General features: G+C 48.5%; 1 long non-coding RNA gene across 6 annotated transcripts; it reads right to left on the bottom strand.

Moving 5' to 3' along the window:
- Positions 1-355: 355 nt before the first annotated feature.
- LOC120679210 lies at positions 356-7,243 on the bottom strand. Of its 6 annotated transcripts, XR_005677040.1 has the most exons (8): positions 7,179-7,243; positions 7,054-7,079; positions 5,919-6,942; positions 3,753-3,988; positions 3,565-3,657; positions 2,933-3,406; positions 2,008-2,550; positions 356-863 (listed from the first exon to the last, which is right to left on the bottom strand). It is a non-coding gene; the product is annotated as an uncharacterized LOC120679210 (long non-coding RNA). The 6 variants fall into 6 exon arrangements; XR_005677043.1 differs by lacking the exons at positions 5,919-6,942; positions 7,054-7,079; positions 7,179-7,243 and adding exons at positions 1,151-1,266; positions 4,121-4,624; XR_005677042.1 differs by lacking the exons at positions 5,919-6,942; positions 7,054-7,079; positions 7,179-7,243 and adding exons at positions 1,151-1,300; positions 4,121-4,624 and having other exon boundaries at positions 2,039-2,550.
- Between the last annotated feature and the right edge of the window lie 834 nt (positions 7,244-8,077).

The raw sequence follows: 8,077 nt of genomic DNA, 5'->3' as shown, positions 1-8,077 counted from the left end.
GGTGCATAACTAATTAAGTTATGCTTCTTGGCTCACCATATAAAACCATCTCAGTTCTTGACCGGGAGGTATTCATTTTGAAAAAGGAAAAAAACAGACACCTCATGTACAGCTTCAATAAAAATTATAAAAAGATGTCATCACCTTTAAATAAAAAATGAGGTCATGGGCACATTGTTAAACCAATTGAGCTTTTCATGCTCTTCTGAATTGAAGATGCAGTATGTCTTTCACCAATAGGAATAGTTATTTGTGTGCACCAACTTTGCACAGGCAAATGTGGTATTATATAAGACCTGTCAGTCATCATTGAAGAACAGATGGAAGGAACAACTTTGTCATGTTCACATCTCAGTAAACTTATACTAGCAATTCATCTCAGTTCAATTGTATTGCTATTGTCACATGTCAATAAGATTCCATTACAATAAATGGGCATATATATCGGCTCTGAAAAGCACATTAATTACTCAGCTAAATTTTAAATCGCATTGCATTTGATCATTACAAAGTTTATAGATTGACAACCACATCTTTATGAGTTACATGAACCTTTGACTGTATCACATAAATGAAATTTTACTACTTGCAGAAATCATCAATTTCAACCACAGACACACTAAACAACTATAAGAAGGCCAAATTAAGCAGCCGTGTAAGACTATGATGAATAAATCTTATGTCTTTCAATCATATCAATTCCAGTGTCAAATTTGTCGTGCTTATGGGATCTACATGCTGACGCAAGGCAGATTCATCATCTCAATCAGTACCATGTGCTGCATTGGTGGCAGAACTTGAAAGAAAAATGCACTGATATGCATGCTGGACAACCATGAATTATGCCCTGACTTGGAGGCAGCCTGCACAGATTGAAAGTCAATTAGTGTACAAACTAAAAAATCACCTTGACTTTTTGACAAAGTTTGAGCATCATCCAAATTCATAAATAGTTGAACACATTTGATTCTTTCCTTTTTGCCATGATGTTTCTACTTTAGAAATGGGAAGATACCCATGCTGTTTTTGATTAGAAATGGATGACACAACAGCATAATCATTATGCTACTATACTGGGGAATGCCCTCTGGATGCATTGACAAATTACCTACAATATGTTTGATCTAGTACGAGCTAAAAAGGGATCAACCTGCAAAATAATTTAACATCACCAATATGTGGTCCTGTCCACCTATATTCCTTGTTTTGTTCCCCGTACTATTTTGCAGTCAGACTTGAGGTCGAATCCAGAATATGACCATATGGCTATTCAAATGCAGCAGTTGCAATGCCAATGAGTCTATGGGAAATAGGGAAATAAGTCAAAAATCTTATAAAACAATTTTGTAAGTCAATTTATTGTAGTTCGTGGACTAATGTGATGACAAAGCAAGATTATTGGAATTGATTTAAAAGATGAAATGAGATAACTCAAGCATCTAGGTTACATTTACAGTAATTTTTCATTTGTTTTGACTTCATGTGAAACATACTGAAGTTTAGATCTCAGTCAAGGAACACATCCTTGAAATATTAGCTGGCAGTCATCTGCAACATGGTTTCTGAATGGAGCCAGCAGGAAAATAAGCGAATTAACTTTCACTATCCAACATCAGTGCTAGCGACTAACAAGCCATGATTCTTTCAGATAAAAGTTCCTCTCAAATAGCTAAAAAGATGGCCAAAATCACATCAAAGATTGAAAGGATCCCAAACATTCCTAAAGCCACACATCCAGAATCTAGTCAACTTCATTTTCAGCTTGTTATCACGTATTTATGCAGACACACTGAAAAAGGCAACAATGCCATCATTTTAACTGATTTGGTAGCCAGCCCATAGATGAAAAATTACTGTAAACAAAAGTATGCAGCATAGTTGCATACAGATAACATGTATGTAGGCAAAGAAACAAACACTAAGCATCTCATGTGCATCTAGGGGAAGAATAATACTACAGGAGAATTAAAATAGTCCTCAAGGAAGCACAGCTGTGTGGATCAATACCTAGGATGATGAAGCCACTCGTGAAGCAAACCTGGTAGCAAATCAATATTGGGGAGGCATCAATCGTGAGCTTAGTGGCACTGAAGCCGCCGCCGGAGTCGCCGCCGCCGCCGCCGGAGTCGCCGCCGCCGCCGCCGGAGTCGCCACCGTTGCTGTCCCAAGTCCCTCCGGCCACCCGTCGTCCCCGTGCTGACCCACAATCTTCAACTGAAGGGTATTTCGAGTGGAGGATTGGAGCTGCTGCGGAGCTGTTGCCTCATGTAAAACCCTAGCTCGACATGGTTTGAGTTTTGGGGGCGAACAAGCCAACAGAACAGAACCAGGGAGAGGTGTGGAGAAGAAGACACGGCAGGGCTTTTGCGCATATAGTCCATAGAATAGGGTGTTTCCTGCGAAATGCTTCGAGTGGAGCGCGGGGGGCTGTTCGTCAAAAATGTGCTGGGCTGGTCGAGAGCTCATCTGGACCGCACGTTTTGTATTTAACGGATTGAAATTTGGTTTCTACGCTTCCACCGAGTACCTGGTTTCCACCGGATATTTTGCCTACAATTACAGTGCACAAGTTAAACATAAAAATGCAGCAAAATGATCATGAAAACATTATACGGACAAGATTATTATGAATAGAAAATTTGCAGATTCTTGGAATGAGACCATCAATTCCAATAGCCTAGGTGCAACAATGGTATTGTAGAATAGGATGTGTTTTATACTTCTAGAATACAATGTTAAATTATGATTTGAATAAACCAAAGAACTAGTATGGGTAAACCCGGAGTCAGTTTAGGGAATGCACACACACACTGACAGACTTTTATCCAGCAGTTCAGAGAGAAACACAGCATCATGCCCTTACATCTACTGTTTTCAGCATATCATTGTAATGTATTTGTAATAGGAAACAAGATATAAACTTTATCAATACCTGCACATCTTCCCTCTCTGAGGTGGCTAGTCAGCGAGTGGAGAGAGGCACATTGTTGCCCTTATCTTCTTGAGACCAGTAGCAACAGCTCATTGTTCATTCAACCTTGGGAAGAACTGCAATTTTTCTCGAATAAGGAAGAACTGCAATTTCTTTGGCACGCGGGAGAGATGACCATCGACGAAGTCACCATTCACCAACAGCTTTGTCAGAAACATTCCTCTTCCGATCCGTGGAGACTTGTTTGAGCCTTTGCCTCATGCTCCCTTCTGCCTTGATGTGTTACAGAGCATTGGCCCTCTCAAAGAGTCACAGGTCGAAGCAAGACCATGAGCCAGCACTGGTGCGGCATCACCACGCGGCGCTTTCTGTTCTAGTCTGAGGAGAACCTCAAACACGTTCTACGTGCACCAAAAGACCTCCATACTTGGATTGGTAGCCTTCGTATGGACCAACCTCTGACCAGGAAACATCCTGAAGATTGGAAGTGAACATGGAAAACTCAGACGCTAAATAATCAGATAGGGAACATGGAAAAGAATCAGGCTACTACGAGATTGCAACAATCTATGGCCAACAATGCTCTACTATACACACAAATCATCGGCACCAATGAAGGAAATACAAGGCACCTTGCGCTGGGGGAAGAATCAGAGCTCTCATTAATCTGAAGAAATCCATGGCAAAGGGAAGGGATAGGAAGCTGCCGCTACCAAGGACGAACTCTGCAAATGCAATTTATTGCAGTCAATCGGGGTCGGAAGGGGAAATTCGCGAGCAAATTTGAGCATTCCGCAGGAAAGAAGGGGTATGAACCAACCGCCGCCGCTCTTCAACGCAGCAAGCTAGTCGAGGACGAGCTGTGGACCACACCGAGACTCGCCTGCCACCGAGCCCACGCCGCCGTCCCCATCCATCGACGATCCGGCGCATCCTCCACGTCCACGACTGCGGCCGTCGAGACAGCCGATGTTCGCCGCCGCCGCCGCTGACGCCGTGGTCACGTGCGAGTCTTCCCGTCCCCGGCAGCATCTTCAGTGTGCAAGGGAAACGGATCTGCACATACACGGATTGGATTACTATCCACTACACTAATCACTGCATATATTGAAATCTAGGAAATCGAAATAAATCTTCACAAAGCACAATGGGAATCGAAGCAGGCAGTGAATGGGAGACAATAACTACCAGAAGGCTCAATCGGGGCAGGGTCTGTAGAGAAGAAAATGAGTGGAGGACGCGGTGCAGCGGCGAGATATTATCACCGGGACGGCAAGAGGGGGGCAACGGCATCCGGCGCTGCAGCTCGCCGGGGCGGCACGGGATGACAAATCGACGTGTCGACAGGAGGGTTGACGGCGGCGCAGTGTCTCGCCAGGGGAACGGGCAGGGGTACCTCTGAAACGGCGGCCAGCGTGGACGTCTTCAGGCTACAGATCGACGGGGCGGCACACGTGTACAGGAGGGTCGACGGCGGCGCAGGGCCTTGCCGGGACGGCGCGAGGGGGTCGCCGGGGCGGCGCGAGAGATGGCGGCGCAAGGCCTCGCCGGGACGGCGGGAGGGGGAGATCAGGAGACCCGCCTCACCAGAGGGTTGCCGGCGGGAGGTGAGCCGCGAGATGCAGCCCGCCAGGGCGGCGCGGGAGCCAGCGGCGCAGGGCCTCGCGCGGGAGGTCAGGAGCCGCGCCTCACCACTCACCAGACCCACGATCTATTACGAGCTGGGGAAGAAAAAAACCGTGCGGACGACGCGAACCGGCGAGGGGGAGAAAACCGGGCGGGGCTGGGGTGTTGCGCTCGGCGCAGGAGTCCGGTCGGGTCCGCGAGATCGGGTACTGAATAGCTTATTCTGCAGGCTGATGACTACAGTTGAGATCAAAGCATACTTTGTAGGCAAAAATTCAATGGGGGTGGTAACACATCTAATATTCACAAATAAGTAGTAGTTAATAAAAGTACAAAATAAGGCATATGATCCAGTATTCAATGGTACTAGCTGCAGGTAAAAAAACAATACCGGGAACTAGCATATCATAACAACTAGTCTAGCAAGCTAGAAGGTAACAGTTCACAACCACAATAATGCAGTAATAACCTGTCAATTGTCAAATAAAAATAAATTGAACTAATAATCAACAAATTCAGCAAAATCAGCCTAATAATTTGCTAGTTGATCGAGTGACCATAACTCTGGCAAAAGGATGATGACGGTGATCTACAACCACTGACAGAAGTTGAAATCGAGAGTTAAAAAGCAAAATTAAAAGGTCACCTCCCAAATGGCCAAACACATGTAAAAGTGAAGTCTCACACAATGAACATGATGCTAGTCGGCAATAGAAAAAAACAATGTTCAGCTAGGCGCTAGGCGGTATCTAGGCGGTCACCTTCTGCCTAGCGCCTAAGCGCGCCTAGGCTCGCCCAAGCGTTTTCTAGGCGTTCCCTAGGCGAGCTTGAGAACCAGAGCAGGCGAGGGAGGAGGCTAGAGCAGAGGGAGGAGGCGAAACCAGAGCAGAGGGAGGAGGCGGAACCAGAGCAGAGGAGGAAGGAGGAGAGGGAGGCGGCGGAACTAGAGCAGAGGAGGAAGGAGGCTAGAGCAGAGGAAGCAGGCAAGTTCACAGGCTTATCGTGGGGAGGGAGGAGCCCGAGCTCGCCGCGGCCAGGCAACGGAGCAGCTCGAGGTCCCGGCGGGCGGTGGAAGCATATCCGGGTTGGGTACTCCGCCTCCGCCTCTTCCGTCTCCGCCCGACCTCTGCACCTCCACCTCCGCCGCCGCCGCCGGATGTCTCCGCCTCCACCTGCGCCTCTGTCGCCTGATTTCCCCTCCTCCCCAGCGCCGCCCGACGTCCGCACCGCCTAGGGTACCGCCTACCCCCTAGGCGAGGCGGAACCCCTCCGCCCAGTGACTAGGCGCGCCTAGGCGGCCGCGGAACAGCGCCTTGTCGAACATTGGAAAAAAGAACAAAGGGATTAAGGGGCAAAGCACCTGAAAGGAGGGGCTGCCACACTTTGCCCTCTCTGCTGGGAGCTTGATCCTGCATCGCTGCACATTGTCATGCATCAGCTCATCGCTACCAGCTTGTTGGTAAAACATGGGCATCCACAGCAGAATCAATCCCAACACCCTACAGAGGGGCCAACTGACTGCATCAGGGATGCTGATTTCATATCCATAAACAGGCATCCTGATTGACAAAGAAGTATTTTATTATAGTGCCACTAGTGATTCGAAAGGGGGATATGAAATCTGCAAAAAAATTCATAAACAAAGATCCTCAACACTTGTGCTGGTAGAGAGCAAAGGTGTGTTTATTAATCGTTTATATGATTAGCTAATTAATTAGTAACTACTAAGTACTAACTATTGTAAACTCTTCTCTTAGATCGCACATAACTTCATCAAAACCAGGAAAATTTTTAAGCAGAACCTAACAGTTATTGGATATAAAAATTGTCGTACACTATTATTAAATCAGGCAGAGCCATGATTGTTCAGTTAAATGTGTGCTGCACGGCCAGTGTGACAGTGTCAAAAAAACTAATCTCCACTATGGAATCAATAACCTTGGCCTGAAGCCACTAAAGAGTATTTTCAGTTATAATGGCACAAAACATCAGCATACTAACAGGTCATAACAATTTGGTAAGACATTAGTCATAAATGCAGAACCACTGAAAGTTCAAGATTGAGCGAACAGGTCACAGATACCTTCGTCAAAGGAATAATCAACAATTTAAACAGGACAACCGTTAAAATGAGTGATTAGAGAAAGAAAGACAAATCTGTAGACTGTCAACAACAATAGAACCTATCACATGAACATTCAGAATCTCACAGCTACTCATGCATCACATAAATATCTGAAACGTTAACAACATGTTCTAATGCAGCAAATGGCTTTCCTGATGCATGTGGATTGGTAGCAAGCCCCATGGACGCCGAGCAGCCTGTCACCTGCATGACTTCCGTAATCCTTTAGCATTCATTCATCTGCTAGCCTAGGTGTCATCTGCATTCATTCCATAAATATAGTGTGTACTGATTTTTTTTTACTGCAACCAAAATCTATGCTCGAATTAAGGAGACACTGGGTTTAATTCGTGAGGAGGAAGTTGTGGACCTGATAGCAAAACTATGCATCTGTGTCTGCACGCATGGAACAATTTGAACTCGAACAAATTAGATCGCTTGAAAACAGATCAATCAATTTCAAGAACCCTAGGTGATGCAGGAGATGAGACATACCAGCGTTCGCACACCGCTGCGCAGCAGCTCGTGGGGCGGACGTCGGGAGGGTGGTGCAGCACCAGGATCGGGGGGTGGGGGGCATCTGGGGGAGGGAGCGGTGACGACAGGGTGGTGCGGCGCGGGGCTGGGGGCCGTGTATGGGGGGAGGGAGCGACGACTGTAGGGTGGTCTGGCGCTGAACCGAAATCCGATCGGGAGCTGACGCGGACCAGGCCACCAGGGTGGACCTGATGGGGAAGATCGGGAGTGGGGTAGCTCCGAGCTGCCGCGCCGCAGCTCGTGGGGGCGGATGTCCTCGTCGGGGTGGTACGGGAGCCGGCGGCGCAGGGGCTTCCCACGGGATCCGGCGGTGCAAGGCCTACCCTGGATGGCGCGATAGTGGGGGTAGGCGGCGGCAGCCTTGCGTGCCGGAAGAAGAGCGGTATGGCGAGGATGGTGCGGTGTCGAGCTGCGCGGGAGGACGATGCCCCGTCGGGAGGAGGGAGGGGTGCCGGTAGGAGGGAGCCCCGAGCGAGGAGAGTGCGGAGCCGGGAGGAGGATGCCGCGCCGGGCGCGGCGGGAGGATGAGCGCGGCGTCACGAGGAGGGGGTGCCGCGTCACGCGGCGACGGTACGGTGGTGCGGCGCCGCCGGGATCGGATTGGAGCTGGGCGGTTTTTTTAATTGATGCGGCAGCGCCGGGAACGGGCTGTGTAAAATCCCGTCGTGGGGGATGTGGTGGGGTGGGCGGCGCGCAATGCAGACCGGGGCGAGACCGTGAGACCGGGAGGCCGGACGGGAAAAACCGGGTGCGTGGAGCGGTCTGCGGTAGGACGCGGGATGGATGGGGTCGGGTACGGAATACCTTATTCCATAACCCAGGGTGCCCAATAAAGCTAATCTCTACCCTGGGTATTC

The sequence above is a fragment of the Panicum virgatum genome, chromosome 6N, assembly GCF_016808335.1.
Source record: "Panicum virgatum strain AP13 chromosome 6N, P.virgatum_v5, whole genome shotgun sequence".
Taxonomy (NCBI): Eukaryota; Viridiplantae; Streptophyta; class Magnoliopsida; order Poales; family Poaceae; genus Panicum; species Panicum virgatum.
Note: the sequence above shows the minus strand (reverse complement) of the source record. Positions and strands in the feature narration are given on the sequence as shown.